Source organism: Leuresthes tenuis, unplaced genomic scaffold (assembly GCF_036924035.1).
Source record: "Leuresthes tenuis unplaced genomic scaffold, fLeuTen1.0.hap1 SCAF_3, whole genome shotgun sequence".
Classification (NCBI taxonomy): Eukaryota; Metazoa; Chordata; class Actinopteri; order Atheriniformes; family Atherinopsidae; genus Leuresthes; species Leuresthes tenuis.
In genome coordinates, this window is record NW_027325357.1 from 1,325,237 (window position 1) to 1,343,533 (window position 18,297).

Sequence of the window (18,297 nt, forward strand, 5' to 3'; positions counted from 1 at the left end):
CATTCACATCATTACCACGACAACAATGAGGTTCACCTTAACCCGGGTTGCCATGGTAACAGCTGCAGAGTCCTGCTTCTGTCTGTAAGCTGCTTTTTCCCCCACACTTACAGTTAGATTTAAAATTCTCACGTGCACACAGACACAGAGACACAGGCTATACTGTACGGCACAGAAAGAATCACACAACGGCAAATACACAAGTCAGTTCAAATTAATGTCGTCTCATGTTTAAGGAAACATCCAAGTCACTCTCACACATGGCAGAAAGCTTACACCAGGTTTATGGATTTGATTTGATATGAAACACACCAGAGAGCTGGACTGATAATGTGAAATGCTGGTTGTTGACCCCCCCCCCATTGTGCTCTTTGGTGTCATAAACACTGAACATGGATGCTATAAAGAGAAATTTGAAAATATTGCATATTGTAGAGTTAAAAACCTCCCCAAGAAGCCTGATTTTTGAGTAACAGGTGTTAAAGTGGTGGGTCACTAGCATACAAAAGCTGTAAGCTAGCAAGCATCGAAACAGCTAGTTATTGGCATTAAACAATTAGTCACTCGCAACTGAAGTTTAGTCACTCGCATCCAGAGGCCATCAACTTGCATTCAATATTTAACATATTTAATAATTATATCAATTAGCACCTTGTGTCACTGCAATGCAAATATAATCATTAGCATCAAAGGTCTTGTCATTAGCTCCCAAAGATGGTCAGCTAGCATAAAAGATATCAATTAGCTTTCCAAGGTTAGTCTAACTAGAATTGAAAAGGTAATCACTAGCATACCAAGACCAACAACTAGCATCTTAAGGCAATTAGGCTAATAATTTGCATCTAAATGCCTGTCCTTAGCAGCGAATGGTTAACATCTAGGTTTGCGACATTAGCACCCTATGGCTAAGGCAAAATTATTTGTGTCCAAGGACGAGCAACTGTAATTCTTAAGTTAATGATTAGCATTACTAGTTTAAGTACTGGCATCCTTGAACAAGCTGATAGCAACCAAAGGCTAGTTACTGTATTTGTGACTGACAAATCGCAACCCTGTGCCAGTTGCTAGCATTCCTACTTTAATGATTAGCATCAAGAGGCTATCAGCTAGCCATCACAGTTCCTAATGTAATATGAACAATAAAGTAAACCTACTGTTTCTATAGGTAAGGCTAACAATGTCTAAATTACCATGTGGTTAGAAAAGTAAAAAAAGACCTCATTTCAGTTTTGTAAGAAGCCTTTTTATTATTACATGACAATTCACTTGAATAATTAGAGATAGAATTCTTTCCTGGTTGGTAATTTGCCTCGAATCATGATGTAGCTTGTTTTTTTAAGGAGTTAAAGTGCTTAATAAAACAAATCATATGAACAAAAATCAACAGGCGATGAGTCCAACACAAACTGTTTGTCACAGTAAGCTGTAGAAACAAAGGCGTCCCACTAACCAAAACTGAGAACACCACATCTTTTTTATTAGTGTCAGTGTGTCCCAGCTAAGAGATACATACAGTCAAACACATTCCTCAGTTAGGGCGTCCAGGGGAGGCCCATCAGATATGTATACATTATATTCTGGCTATGTGCCGGCTGAGGGGGGCGTGCAGCATCTTCAGGGGTTACCCTACTTAACAGGAGCAGCACCCACAGTGAGACAGAGATTTCACGGACTTTTGGCCTTTGAAGATCTCTCCAGATTTGCTGCATCGTTCTGTGATTCTGATCCGGATCTGGGTGGCTGTTTGAAGGCGACCATCCGGCTGAGCTCATAATATGTGTGTTAGTGAAATACATTAATGTTAATAAAGCAATAAGATATAGGAAAGAATAAAATCTTTGTTCATCTCACATCACAGTGCTTCTCCGGCCAGTGCATAATAAATATAAAAAAATAAAACAGTAAAGCAGTAAAGCAGGAATAAATAACACACTCTTTATGAGTTCAGGGACCCGATGGCCCAGGAAAGAGGCTGTTTTTGAGTCTGTTAGTCCTGCTTTGAGGCACATGTAGCTCCTGCCAGAGGGCATGAGGGCGAACAGGAGAACATCGCCTTCTGGGTTAAGATCAGACCAGAGGGAAAAATCCCACCTTTCAGTTTACAGGTGTCTACTGATGCTGGGAATCTGGATGCTGAGGCTAATCTGATGTGAGAGCGTGGAGACGACGGTTTGTCTGACATATGCTCATTTTCCTACCTCCATTTCTTCAGATTCTTCAGGTCTGGAGGCAGTTGTTTGTCTACATTATCTTTTAGTGTGTGCTGCGGGGGTGAGAGGGAGGTCAGCGTCTGTGTGCATGTTGTTTTATGGCTGCATCTTTATGTTCCTGCACTGCTGCACACCTCAGTAAATAAACCCCTCTTTACGCGTCTCTTCAGCTGATAGTTTACACACATGCATCTGTGCTCATCAGATGGATCTTTATTTTTCATTTGGCTCACAGGCTTTCAGAATCACTTCATTGTAGTAGAATTGCAAATATACCAGAGGGTGAGACTGCAGATTGGCATCCCCCAGTGACAGATATGATTGCAGTCGAGATAAACACAAACGTGATAAACAAAGCGTGTCATTTCTTTACAAGCGAGACAGGAAATCCAGTCCCGCAGGACCAGAAATGCATTTAAAGACCGAGGCAGGCAGCCTGATGTTTATTGCTTGTTTCCTTTAATTCTAATAAGCGAGAGGAAGAGGCGGCAGAAAGAGAGCTGGATGATGAGAGATGTAACCCTGTAGATAGGGAGGTTTCTGCAGAGAATCAAACACTTTCAACAATGACTGGACCATCTTTTTGTTTAAATTATACGCCTCAAAGTTACAGCATGAATGTGAATTATGGACTGAAGAGGAGACAGAGAATTATCAGCTCAGTCTGAGAGTCCCGTCGCCCTTTAAACAGCTTTATCTTATATATCTTTACTCAGGATTCTCATTTGTTATTTGCACCTGGCACCAACAGCACCACCTGTCGCTATGAAAACAGCTGCAGCAGCTGCTGTTGACATACAAACCTGTCTGCTTAAGGGATGAAGCTGAGTCTTATGGAGCCGACAGAGGAATTACAATCATTTTAACGTGTCCACCGTGCTCTGATTGGCTGTTACTTCCTTCAGTCTATCTGCAGAGTTATGTTTCACCAGCCTGGATCTGTTCACCCCCTGACTTATAATAAGATTGTGCCTGAAGATGGATCAGAACCAACTGTCCGTTTGAGGCAAATGGAGGAATTTGAGAGTAAAACTGTCAGTTTTTTCCCATCACTTTGGTGTGAGGTAGTCTGAGCACACTGTTAGCTGCTTTATGCTCTCTCATGAAGGGGAGACGTGCATCCAAAGGTTAACGAGCAGAATTTACTTCTGATCTTGTGTTTGGGATGTAGCACAAAGCTGTAACACCAGTAGAGGTGGTTGATGTCAGGTCCATCCAACCTGCCTGAACTCGGTGGATGCATTTGGTTGTTTTCACATCGGGTTTCTGGTTGAAAACATGTGACGCTTTCCTTTACCAGAGAACAACTGTTGCTGCAGTCTTTGCCTCCTCGTGGTTTGTCCCCTGCTTTTCCCCCAAAATTCTCAGCTTTTTGTCTCCCGTAATTATAACTGAATTATCATCACAATCAAAGGCTCCATTATCGCTGTTGTGGTTTTGGCCTCTTAATTTTCCTCGTCTCCGTCTCTTCCTCCCTTTTCCCCCTCAGTCCTCTCCCCGTCTCATTCAGCTATTATCAGCTTGGCGGCAGGAGAGACAAGGGGAGGGAGGAGGAGGACTTTCTCCCTCCTCTGCTGTGTCCTTGGCTGACAGATTGCAGCTGTAATGAATGTATGTGATTCCTCTGCACTCCACACTCCTGGCATTTTAATTGAATTTTTTATTTCTGTGCTCCAGGAGGATGAGGATGGACAGGGAGAGTGTGTGTGCCTGCCTCTGTTAAATGTAGCATGTGTGAAATGCACGAATCAGGGTGTGTTTCACGTGAAACTCCTGCTATGCTTTGTCTAAATAATTGAATGTTCTCAACCCCAGCTGACTCTGGATCTGTTTCAGTATTTCCTCTCTGCTGCATCCTGAGTTTCTCCTTCTCTTCTTCATTCAGCGTCTGGAGGATTAGCTCTAATAACCACGTGAGTTTCTGATTCTTTCAGTGCATGCAGCTGCTATTCCACCAACACACACCTTACCTGCTCTACGTTTATTAGAAAAGACACGAGAGGTTTCACAGCTGAAACTAAACCAGCGATGTGGTCAAAAGAAACAGATGCAAAATCTGACAAAGACCTCAAATTAGCACAAGTAAAGCAAACAAAGTGCTTCATTATTTCCCTAAGGGCCAAATATTGTGCAGCCTTCAGTTTACACACAAACTTAGACTCAAAATCTGGAATTCTTCTTTGAGAGGACAAGAATTACTGCTGCTCTCCATCAATTTGTAAGGCAGAACAGCCAAAAAGAAGCCTCTCATCTTTAGTTTTAAGTGTTTAAGCATTATTTCTGAAGGAAGCAGGCGCCGACATCGAATACAGCATCATGCCGTGTGGGTGAGTCTCACATTTACTCTTTTTCAAATCCAACTCAACCAGAACAAGATCCAAAATCTTTTAAAATAGCTTCAATATAAGGCAAAACTTCGCCGGCATCCAGAGATATCTTATAGTCAGAAACACATCGGGGATCTGTCACAGCAGCAAACAGGAAGTGGTGAAAACAGGCATCCCTGGAACCTGGAAACATGAAAGCAATCTTTGTAAAGCTGAAAAACCTTTAGTCTTCTCTACTGATTAAATACCTCTGCATCCCTTGATGTCCAAGGATTTTTATGTATTATTTGTGTAATTTTGAAGTAATTTCTTGGCCAACAACTGAAGAATATTGATGGCGTCAGTAGCTTAGTGTGCATAAAGATGGGACTGGAGCAAAGAAAAGTCCAGATTCACCAGCTTCAGAGTGATGGAGGCATCAGGAGGATGGAGAGCTGCACCCTTCAGCAATTTAATCTGCCCAAAGGTTGGGTCAATCGCCTGCCTGAAAATACTGAAGGACCAGTTGTTTTCCCCGACCTGATGGTTCATTCATTGGTTTAATTTTTAAGTTCCTCACATCTGAAATGATCTCTTTGTTGTCACTTCGACTGATTAGAGAAGATAAATTGACAGATTTTTTCTTCTGTCTCTCTCACAAATTCTTAGAACTCAAATTTTACATCCAAATCAACTCTTTTTGTGACTTTCAAATTTCAGCAGATTTAAGAGAGTGAAAGAACCAAAAAGTGAAGATGTACAAGTGTTGGACGTTTGGAGGCATTAATCAGAGATTATCTAACATAAACTGCAGGTTTCCTTGTGGTTCCCAGAGTTTCTAAAAGCAGAATGGGAGGCAGAGCCTTCAGTTATCAGGCCCCTAAAAGCAGAATGGGAGGCAGAGCCTTCAGTTATCAGGCCCCTAAAAGCAGAATGGGAGGCAGAGCCTTCAGTTATCAGGCCCCTAAAAGCAGAATGGGAGGCAGAGCCTTCAGTTATCAGGCCCCTAAAAGCAGAATGGGAGGCAGAGCCTTCAGTTATCAGGCCCCTAAAAGCAGAATGGGAGGCAGAGCCTTCAGTTATCAGGCCCCTAAAAGCAGAACGGGAGGCAGAGCCTTCAGTTATCAGGCCCCTAAAAGCAGAACGGGAGGCAGAGCCTTCAGTTATCAGGCCCCTAAAAGCAGAATGGGAGGCAGAGCCTTCAGTTATCAGGCCCCTAAAAGCAGGATGGGAGGCAGAGCCTTCAGTTATCAGGCCCCTAAAAGCAGAATGGGAGGCAGAGCCTTCAGTTATCAGGCCCCTAAAAGCAGAATGGGAAGCAGAGCCTTCAGTTATCAGGCCCCTAAAAGCAGAATGGGAGGCAGAGCCTTCAGTTATCAGGCCCCTAAAAGCAGAATGGGAGGCAGAGCCTTCAGTTATCAGGCCCCTAAAAGCAGAATGGGAGGCAGAGCCTTCAGTTATCAGGCCCCTAAAAGCAGAATGGGAGGCAGAGCCTTCAGTTATCAGGCCCCTAAAAGCAGAATGGGAGGCAGAGCCTTCAGTTATCAGGCCCCTCTCTGTGGAACCAGCTGCCAGTTTGGCTTCAGGAAGCAGACACCCTCTCTACCTTTAAGATCAGGCTGAAACTTTCCTTTCTGATAAAGCTTATAGTTAGGGATGGCTCAGGTGAGCCTGAAACATCCCATAGCTATAGGCCCAGGCTGCTGGGGGAGCTCCCATGATGCACCTCTCCTCCCTCTGACATCATTGCTGTCATTAACTTGTGTTTCTCTCTCTCAGCAGGTATCTCTGGCCTGGTGTTACGCTGCTTGTTGTCCCCTCTTTCCTGTCCTCTCAGCCCCAGCTGGTCCAGGCAGATGGACCCTTCCTGGTTCTGGTTCTGATGGAGGTTTCTTCCTGTTAAAAGGAGTTTTTTCTCTCCACAGTCGCCTCGTACAGCTCAGGACGGGGATTGGATCAGAGAGAAGTTTCAGTGGAATCTGCTGGTTTCCTGAGCTAAGATACTGTTTTATTGACTCTGTGTGAATTGGACTAATTTGGAATTTAAATAATTAGACTCTAATTGGCTTGAAGTGCCAATTATTGTGATTTGGTGCTTAAAAATAAAACTGAATTGAATTGAATTACAAAAGGAACCTCAATCATTTGTATGAACTCTGCATAGCTTTCGCTTTGGTGCCTTTTACAGGTAAATATAATAGTTATGATGAAAAGTTATTGATAAAGTTCACATGAAAGAAGTTCTGACTAATTGATTTCCTGGTTTTGACAGTTAAAATAACTGCTTCATTATTTTATCTTACTTGTTGAGTTCTGTGCTATAAAAGTTAAATGTCGCCCACTTCAGAATCAGCATCACCTGATGTTCATCTCATCAAACAAATAAATCCTCAGATGACAGCTGAGGATGAGTCGTGCATTATTTAAAAGTGAAAAGTGAGCTGATAAAACTTTCATCCTATAACTTTGTCATCATTATCTAACCAGCCGTGACGCATTGACCACATGTGGGCTCCCCTGCCTCCCCCAGCGTCGTGACTCGGTGACACAACCTCACGTCAAATGTTGCTGCTGACTCACACAGCTGCTGTCCACAGAGCTCCACTGTCCCCCACGCTGCCATCACTGAAACTGATCGTGACTGTGGAGGGAGTCACTGACTGACTGAACGACTCGTGTTCTTAACATGTTGTGAACAACAGGCCTGAAACACATGAAACATGTGAAGGAGGTGGGACACACTGCTGAGCTCGAAGTTTGGAGCTTCAGAGCCGAGATGACAAAGAGAAGAGCAAATATTCTGCAGTCAGAGCAGGAACAGAAACACATGAAAGCAGAGTTCTCGCTGCCATCGCCGCTCCATCGCCGCACCGTCGCCGCGCCATCGCCGTCTCTTCAGGAGACTGACAGGAAACGGACAAACAATATCTTAACCTTTACAAATCTTTTTTTAAAATGAAATTATATTCATTATATTCAATGATATTCACTTTAAAGCTGCTGAGAACCGATAAAAAACTCTGTTTCTGACTCAGATTCTGGGTTTATACTAATTTTGGACCATGTTTCAGTTTCCTCCTTTCATATAAAACGAATAGAGAAACAAAGTCTCCTTCTCCAGCTGTCAGGAGTTGCCTTCATTCATTCATTCAATCACAGAAGAAAAGTTGGAAGGCTCCCACAGTGATCTGCACAACTTCTGTGGAAGCTGCTGTGGAACTTATCTGGAAGAACTACAGTCATTTCTGCTCACTGGCGACTGTCTGGCCTCTGAAATCATCACCGTGACACCGATCATCCAGCAGCAAACAGATGGACGCTGCGTTTGAAATTCAGATAAGTGCTCTAAAAATAAAACCTCATCTGGATCTGTGAGGGCGCTGCAGCATCCCACCGCTTCAGCTGCAGCTTCCTGTGTTTATGGATCAGTTTTAGGCATCAGTCAGCTGCTGGGACGCACACAAAGAGAGGCATTGTGGGAGATATTGTCTGTTAGATATTAGATGTGCACAGACTCACTGAAGCTGTGGTTCAGATTTCTGTCTGAGAGAAAAACACAAAGCTGCATCACGACTAAAGATGATGAAGGAAACAACAGAAAACAGGCACAGATGCACTGAATATGAAACCATTTGAGAACTTTCCTGAGAAAAGGTTTCATTTGATGATCTCAGTTCTGTAATCATGAGCAGAACACGAGCTGCTGAACTGAACCAGTAACAAAAGATCAGCTCTGAAAGTTCAGAGCAAACCAGCAGAGCTGTGAAAACAGCTCTGATTATAAACCTCACACATCACACGCTGAAAGCTGTCACACAGTCTGGGTTTTATCAGGAGATCCAAACAGGATGTCTGTGCTCCCTTCACTGTCTGTAATAACTGCAGGATATTGGAGTTTTATTGGATGCTGCTTCATTCGCCTTTGTTATTCCAGATGTGTTCCAATCAGAGGAGCAGACGTTGCTCCTGAGGTTCTGTTCATCCGTCACCTGCAGCCCTATGCATCATCTCCCTGTCACCTCTTTGTTCCCCTCCTCGGTGTCTCCAGCTGCCTGTTGATGCAGGGATGCATCATCTCGCCCGGCTGTCACTCCTCTGTTTGTCCAGACAGTGCCTCTTTGCATCAGACTTGTCACCAATCAATGGACCAATTACAGCAGCCTGACCTGCAGAACTGTGGGGGATTGAAAGAGGAGGAGGAGGGATGAGATGGCTCCTCATCCCACTCTGTCTCACTGACAAGGTCACTCAGAGAAGAACAATAAGACCTGAAGGGTGCTCACCTCCTCATTCAGTGTTTCTTTTCCATGTAGTAAAGAGGATGGATTTATTTCCCTGTTTATAGGACACAAACTTCACCTGTCGGCATCTTTTCAGTAAAGTTCAATGATAGCTTGAACTGCAACGGTTCACCATCAGTAAGACGCGATCTGACTGGAATACAGTCACCAGGAAAAATCCTTTCATTTGTGTCCAGAAACAAGCATGGAACCAAAAAAGCTGCATGATGTTCCAGAGGTTTAATTACCATTCATGCTGTTTCTGTTGGGATTACGCTAACTTTTCTATGCTGTTTAGTCTTAATGAACTGACTCCAGCTTGTTGAATCAGGCTGTTCCCAGGCAGCTGTGACAGATAGGCTGAAATAACGTGCCGATACTGTTTGAAGGAAACCGTGCACATGAAATGCATTGATCTGCTGGAGACTGGAGTTGATTCATTTCCCGTTTAACCAGCAAAACTCTGCAGAAAATACTTTTGAGATGTTGTGTGCAGATCTACAACAAGCAGGCAGTCCTGAAACACACTAAAAGCACGACCCTCCCTCAGCAAAGGTTGAATAACAGCCTTCCTGAGGAAGAGTAACTGCTGGGGACTGATGAACAGTCGAGACTGATGAGGACCCAAATGCAGATAATGGACAGGAAACTTTATTTAAACAAAGAAAAGATGCAGCAGGCTGGACAAACAGAAGCTAAACTGAAGAAAAAACTAAAGAGCAGAAGTTCACAAGGAGACAGGAAACAGGCAACAAACAGAGTGACAACGGTGAGGATCTGAAACAAAGAGGCATCAGTACTAAAGAGGAAGTGATTGAACAGGTGAGTGTGGAGCTGAGGACCAGACAGGGAAACTGGGACAACCTCTCATCCTGAAACTACACAATAAACTAAGATCAAGACAGAGAGAAACCTCACAGAAAGCAAAGCAAAGATGGCAGCCGGCGTTCTTTCTGATGGATGCATGAAAAACTGCTGAAATTTTCAGTTAAAGAGAGGAAATCGTTTTGAATGCCGTCGATCTGTCGGGTGGTTATACAAAAATGATGATTAAGTGTGATTATTCCCACACATGTTGGCCCTCTTTACTGTCCTTTCATGTAATTATCCAACAGCAAAAGTCGATGATGAACCACTGATTAAATATGTTGCATCGATAAACTTTAACACAGGCTGCAAAACAGTGGATGCAGCCATCAGAATAAATGCAGCAACATGATTAATGAGTAATGAGGCACTGTGGCTTAGCTGGTCAAAGTGCCTGTCTTGTAAACAGGAGATCCTGGGTTCAAATCCCAGCAGTGCCTGTGCTTTATAGAGTTATCTATGATGTAGCCAACAAAACAGGTTAATATCATGGTTCTACTTAATGCTTTGCATTGCTCCTCTTCATCAACTAATGGACTTTTCTATGAGCATCCTGATTATTATGAGTCTGTTCTTTGGTCACAGTTGATAAAAATGTTTGGGGACTGGATAGTGTACAATTGCCACCTTCCATGTGGGAGATCTGGGTTCAAATCCCCTGCATGAAAGGTATTACCTCCAGTAGGGGTCCTTAGGCAAGACCCCCTTACCCTATCTGCCTACCTGTAAGTCGCTTTGGATAAAAGCCTCTGCTAAATGCATAAAAATAAACATAAAATAGATGGCGATGGACCAACTTATCCCAGCAGAAAAGCTTTCAGTTGATCCTGTCTTCCAGGAGCACCGAGCAGAGCCAAATGCTTCAAAAAGCCTTCATTTTCTGCACCAAATTCAGTTCATCTTGAGAGAAGCGTAGCTAACAGATAGCATCTGCTGCTATCGTGAACAATTGATGGTCTCACAGCAGCTGGAACTTGTCATAAGTTATCTCAAGGAGAAGCTGTGATTGGTCATTTCTAATAGAGCTCACCGATCACAGAGCTGGAAAAATTATGAGCGCTTTGCATCCCCACACAGACTGAACAGACCGATCCGAGGGTTTTATACCTTTACAAACACTTGGTTTGTACATCAGGTCCTCTGAGAGGGGAGAAGGCCCCGATAGTTTGCCTCTGTTCTCTGAGAAGCAGCTAAATAAGCGAGAGGTACCCTTAAAAAGCAGGAGAAACCCGATTTAAAGATGTTTTTAGCGTCTTTATGGAGTCCAGAGAGGTGGTCACATCATCTGGTTAAAGCCCTCACTCCTACACTTGAAGAAGCTGAGCAGGATGATGTCGCCTTGTTTTCAAACCACAGAGTTGAAGAGGTCGATAAAAGGCATCCGAAGCAGAGCGATTAGAGGGGAGGCAGCCACTTTATTCCTCCGTCGTGCTCAGGCCAGCTGCCACCTTCCTGGAGCTCATCAAAGCAAGCAACACATTTTGCATTATTTTTATCTATTCATTAATGGTTGGCCTCATTTTTACTGCATTTGGAGTGGATTTAGTCACAGGTTGAGGATGGAGGAGAAGCACCGACATGCAGGACGAGCAGCCGATGGAGGCGGAGACAGGAAATGATGGCAAAGGAAAGTTTTAATGAAAGAATTAAGGAAAGATGGACTCATAAACTTACTGACAGGGAAACCAAGAGGGAAGACAAACAATAAAGTCCAAAAGCAGCATCACGGTGTGAAACAGGAAGTTAACTAACGAACAGGCTTCAAAATAAAACAGAATGAGGGGTAATTAAAGAGGTAAACTGAAGACAAAGAGGAAAATAAAACCCCACGGACCAGTCTTTAAAATGCAAACCAAGCTTAACAAAGATATGATTTATATATAATCCTGAAACTGAAACGTCATGCTTCACTGTTTCTGTGTTCTGGTTTCATGTTTCCTCTGAGCTTTAGTGCTTCTTCTCTCTTTAGCTTTCAGTCCTCAGTCCTCGGCCATCTTGGCCTTGTCCCCTGGCCTCATTCACACCTGTCTCCAGCTGTTTTCACTCAACTCATCAGCCCTCCCAGTATCTGCAGATAGATGGATGCTGTTTGTCTGTTCATTCTTTACTTGCTTGAGTTCTTTTCTTAAATGTAGGTCGTATTCCTTTTTTTTTTGGTCCTTAAGCGTTAGTCTCACGCATCCTGACAGGAAAAGCCAACTGAGTGAGAAGTGAAATGTTTTCTGAGCAGATTCTGCTGGTTCCTGCAGCTGGAAGCCTTCAAGTCATCCTGTAAATCAGCTGAAATACATTAAATACGTCTTTGATGTCTTTAATTCATTGTTTTCATTGCACTCAATACAATAAAAAATTGTGGTTGGGACAAATGGTAAGAAATAGATATTTCCACGGTTCATAACGATGTGAAAACTTCATTTGGCTCATTTGGTGGCTTTTAACCCCTCAGGTGGGGGTCTGGAGGAGGGAAACGGGTCCTCGATAAGCAGAAAACAGATGAAGGGATGGATCATTATCTCACAACCCGTGAGGAGGTTTAGTTGGTTAAGAGACACTTTCTCCATAAAGGGACAGAAGATAAACAGAGTGAGAAAGGAGAGGAAAACATCAGGAAGCCTTTCTCTGCAGCTGAGGGTAATTCCATATCTGAGGAAGCAGTTTCAGTTGGGCTGATCTGGGTTAACCCAATGCACAGCGCTGATGTCCTCCTTTCCCCTGACCCACATCTCTGATCTGACACCCGGCGAGGGACTGAAAGCAGAAGAGAAGCTGGAGGGAAACTACAAAGACTGAACTGTCGTTTCTTTTAGAATCTAATCTTTTAGGTATCGATGAGACACATTTGAATTATTTTTTTGAAAAAATTGAACAGTTTAATGTTTCAAAAGATTAAAAATGATAAAATGTCTAAAATGATAAGATGGTAAGCATAGATGGAAATGTTAAAACGTTCCAAAATGTTAAAATGAGTGTTAACAGACAGATTAAAAAGAGATTATTGGTTTTAATACGAGAGATGTTTTGTCATTCATTGTTTAAATCTGTTTTATGCTTATTGAAACATGATAAAAAATAAAGTGGGGGGGGCTTTATACACTCTCTAGGGGGAGGCCCATTGTCTCAGACTTTGAAAAACCCCTGTTTTAGATCATATCATCAAATCAAAGTTACAGAAAAAGCGTGTAAATGTCATTAAAGCGCGGCACACCGGGCTTTAGATGAGATTTTAGAACATGTCCTAAATACAGAAACAGGAACTGATTAAAAAATAACTTTTAAATATTTAATGCAGCACAGCCTCGTAATGAAGCGTCCTCACAGTGTTTATTACACAAAGACACACAACTCCAAGACCATTAGGTAAACAGAAAATATCTTTATTGGTAATTATCTATAATTACCCTGTCTTTATTTGGCATGTGCACTGACCCCGAGCTCCACATCAAAAGCTTTGAATCTTCACAGCCTGTTTGGTTCGATTTAAGCTTTAGAAACGACTTGTTTTGGTTAGGAAACATCATTGGATGGGTTCAACTCTGGGATGAAGAGCACAGCAGTGATGTGGAAAACTTGGATCAGCCACCAATCATTTGATCTGAGCATAACCGAACATCTCTGGTGTGTTTTGGAGAAATTCTCCCCCACAGGTCCTCACTGTTCTGACTCTATTCCTCGATGTATTGAAGCAGTAATTTCTGCCAAAAAGGAGGATCTTTTCAGTGTTTTTCTCTAAAATTTCTGTAATAGTATTTGCATTTCTTCCTCTTCATCTCAACATTTTGATTGGATGATTCGGTGAAGACAGAGATAAAGAAGAGAGGGAATAAAGAGCTAATATGATATTTACAGTAGAAGAAGATACAATGAGCAGCACAGACAGAAAAAGCTGCTTTTTAATAATAAGAATTTTAAACTTTGAGCAGATTCAGCAGAGCTGAGTCACAGCCGCAGGACAAAAGCTGAAAAGAAGGATGATGTCAGCATGACAAGGTGAAGCACCGCTGAGAAACATCAGTCTGGGCCCACATATGCAGACAGAATGGAAGGAAACAGGTGAGCATAATGCTTACAGCCATGAAGAGTTCTGATTGGTCAAGAATATCCGGGTTTTAATTCCACCTTTCTGACTCAGTCTCCCTACAATTAATTCAGTAAAAAACATGTTTAAACTGTTCACTTTAAACTAAAAACTCTACATTTTTAGTTTTACATTTAGAGACACACACACACGCACACACACACACACACATACTCATAAACCTGCTGTGCAGGGCCCAAAAGTTTTTTACCAACTTGTGGGGTCCAACCTACAGTGTTGAAAAAATGTTGATAAAAGATCATTTAGAGGACTTTAGATTAGGAGAAATAAAAAAACTCAATTTTATGAGGGTTTTTCTGTCAGTTGTGGGGTCCGTCTCCAACAATCAGCCCATGTGAGGTCCAGGTTCGCACACATTACAATGTTTCCAGATTCTTAGCAGGGGACATTAGAGTTTTTCCATTCAGCTTATTATAAAAACTGCCAACCCAAGGAGAAAAAAAATGTCCAACCAAATGATTTTCTTAAAATATATCCTAGTTTTGCAGCACAGTAGTAGCTGTTCAACCAGTTAAAATTCAAAACGATTTTGTCCCTTGTTGGACGATTCTTTTATGAATTGTAATAATCTTACAACACAAACAAAATAAACTCTTTTATTTATGCGCAGCTTAATTGGCACAAAATGCAAACATAAATGTGTGTAAATTGCATTTTAAAACAAAGTTGCAGTTTTTCAGCTCTTCTTTCAATATTTCAAAGTTGCAGTTAAATGGATGGATGGATGATAAATGGATGGATGGATGGATGGATGATAAATGGATGGATGGATGATAAATGGATGGATGGATGAATGATAAATGGATGGATGGATGATAAATGGATGGATGGATGATAAATGGATGGATGGATGATAAATGGATGGATGATAAATGGATGAATGATAAATGGATGGATGGATGGATGGATGGATGGATGATAAATGGATGGATGAATGAGAAACGGATGGATGGATGATAAATGGATGGATGATAAATGGATGGATGGATGATAAATGGATGGATGGATGGATGGATGATAAATGGATGGATGGATGATAAATGGATGGATGGATGAATGATAAATGGATGGATGGATGATAAACGGATGGATGGATGGATGATAAATGGATGGATGGATGAATGATAAATGGATGGATGGATGATAAACGGATGGATGGATGGATGATAAATGGATGGATGGATGATAAATGGATGGATGGATGATAAATGGATGGATGGATGATAAATGGATGGATGATAAATGGATGAATGATAAATGGATGGATGGATGGATGGATGGATGGATGGATGATAAATGGATGATAAATGGATGGATGAATGATAAATGGATGGATGGATGGATGATAAATGGATGGATGGATGATAAATGGATGGATGATAAATTGATGGATGGATGATAAATGGATGGATGAATGATAAATTGATGGATGGATGATAAATGGATGGATGGATGAATGATAAATGGATGGATGGATGATAAATGGATGGATGAATGATAAATGGATGGATGGATGGATGATAAATGGATGGATGGATGATAAATGGATGGATGGATGGATGATAAATGGATGGATGAATGATAAATGGATGGATGGATGGATGATAAATGGATGGATGGATGATAAATGGATGGATGGATGGATGATAAATGGATGGATGGATGATAAATGGATGGATGGATGGATGATAAATGGATGATAAATGGATGGATGGATGATAAACGGATGGATGGATGGATGATAAATGGATGGATGGATGATAAATGGATGGATGGATGGATGATAAATGGATGGATGGATGATAAATGGATGGATGATAAATGGATGGATGGATGATAAATGGATGGATGATAAATGGATGGATGGATGGATGATAAATGGATGGATGATAAATGGATGGATGGATGGATGATAAATGGATGGATGGATGATAAATGGATGGATGATAAATGGATGGATCTTGAAGAGATAAAAACATTCTTCAACAGAGACACCAAACGGTCCCAATCGAACTGTGATGCATCCTGTGCAGCAACACATCTGTTCTCGGGGGTTTCCTCCTGATCTCTCTGTTCGTACTCGACTAAAATCTGAATCTGACTTCTGAGGACAAACAGATTCATGCTGTTTTAATCCTGCCCAGAGCAACAGCTTCATGTTTACTTTTGAAACTGTTTTCTGTTTCTGACAGACACTGCAGCAGACAGCTCTGTGTGTGAAGGCGAGTGTTTCACCCCCCCCCCCACGCCCCTCGTATCACACCATCAGCAACTGTTGCTATGCTACCGCAGAAAGCCCCAGAAAGGCTCTGGTGCACTGTGGGTTGAAGTCAGTTGGCTCCAGAAATCCTTCATCATGCAGCAGCGATGGAGGACAGATTGTGCTCCGTGTCGAGTGGCTTTCAGAAAGTCGAGATGCTGTCGACTTAAATAAATGCAAAGACACAACCAGACGAGCCTGCAACGGAACAAAAGGTACATTCAGCCAGTTATTAGTCTGATTCAGGGATAACTGAGCATCTTTACTGTGACAGGGTGTCCACTGAGTCACACGGGAACAGACTGCAGGTGTGAAAAGGCTTTTAATCGTGTGACATCATCAGCTGAAGCTATCTCAGCCTGACTCTCAGTAACCATCAGCTGTGTTTGTGTGGAAGTGAGTCTCAGAACGATGAGTTCACACCAAACACAAGCCCTGTTGGGCCCATCAGCGCAATCCAGGCAAGCGTCTCAAACCAATCCAATCAGGACAAGTTCGGCCCCATCCATCACACTCCCAGTGTCAGTCTGATCATTAACGCTGCTGCTGAACCACGCTGCAGCTCCTGTTAACCCAAATGAGATGTCTGTGGTGCTGATTCTGATCCATGCCTTCATCTGCTGCTGCAGTTGTTCGGGATGAATCTTCTGTCAGCGGAGACACCGACGGTTGTTCCACTCGTGTTCTCGCATCTGACCTGATATCATAAAGACCGTCATCCTGCATGTTTGGTGTTTCCTGTTTATTTTCATCTAATTCTTCATCTGTTTTCAACAGACTGGATGTAAAAAAACATGAATAATCATCCTCTCCTCTAATGGGAGAAAGTTCTGCTCAGATTTATTGATTATTCTCAGATTTATTGTTGTGTACATGCAGGGAAATATGTGAACCCATCCAGGTTGGAACCTGTTGAACACGCACACTAACACGCACGTGTTGACAGAGCCAAGGTGAATGTCGGCGGCTTCGATGAGGGATATTCGGCTCGAGCTTCCACCTACAACAGGCGGATTTTTCTCACACCAAACATCGCAGCAGTGCCTCCAAAATGTTGCGCCCTCTGCTCCGACAGATTGGGAGAAGTACGTGGAAACGTTTGAGCTACATGAAGGACAAAGACGCAGCCGACGTCTTTACTCCATTTTCACTTTATTCAGACGAACACACAGGCTTTTCTGCGCATGCGCAAAACACAAAGCTCTCTGCCAGTCAAAATGAACCGATCCGCAAACCATCAAACTCTCAATAAATTGCGATTAGTGCACACAGTATTCATACTTTTAGTACCGTATTAACATTTTTAGTCAACCGTAACAAAATAATAACTATACAATGAATAATTTGTAACTGTTGCTTTTAACTTTATATAAACTCTACTCTTGACCTTTTAAACGTGTATGAAACACTTTAAATATTTTAATAATTTCAACCTGTCACACGTGCACACACACGTGCACATGTGAGTTTCAACTGCCCGCCACTTATTGGACGACCCGCTCTAACTGAGCCGTCTTGAGTGTTTAGATACTTTGTTTTGTCCTTAATAAAAGAATGAAGAATTGTGCTCTTAACACAAGAAGTCGTATAATCAGATTCCTGATGACAGCTCATCTGTTGCTTAATAACCTCCTCACGAATCAGAAAGAAATCTGCATCAGTCTGATTCACAAAGTCAGAACAAGCAGAAAGATTCAGAACAAAAAGAGGAAAAGAAAAGATAAAAATGTCCATTAGTGCTGCTGAACTTTAAAACTCTTTGTGTCTTGTGAGGTTTGGTTACAGAAACACTACGAGCCGGTTTAAACTGCTCCTCAGAGAGACATTTATCCGATTCCTGCTTTTACTCCACCTTCAGCTGAGTAACCTTTTGTGTCCGACCATCACTCTGTGTGTGCACGAGCCTCAACGTGCACTGAACACAGGTGGATTCCTCACAGGTCCCTGCCATTCACAGTTTATCCTCCACTTCCTTTTCTTCTGCTCTTAGTTATAAAGTCACAATAACCCAGAACAATTTGTGGTTTCCTGGAAAACAGCATGTTTCGGTCATTTCCCCGGTTCTGGTTACATCCAGTTTCTCTTACATTTTCTCACTCTTCCTCTCTCCTGGGTGCGATTTCAGTCCTCATAAAGTCCAAATGGACTTTCTGTTCTCCCACCAAATCACCCACATCATAAACGCCTCCTGCTCCTGTAAATCAGCTGATTGTGCCGCTGCAGACAGGATGTTGGGATGTTTTCCAGCAGTTGACATTCATGTTGAGTCTGAAACTGT

The 18,297-nt window shown here is 42.3% G+C and overlaps 1 non-coding gene across 1 annotated transcript; it reads left to right on the top strand.

Annotated features, from left to right (window-relative positions):
• Positions 1–10,029: 10,029 nt before the first annotated feature.
• Positions 10,030–10,103, top strand: trnat-ugu (transfer RNA threonine (anticodon UGU)). Its single transcript has one exon. It is a non-coding gene; the product is annotated as a tRNA-Thr (tRNA).
• Positions 10,104–18,297: the final 8,194 nt, after the last annotated feature.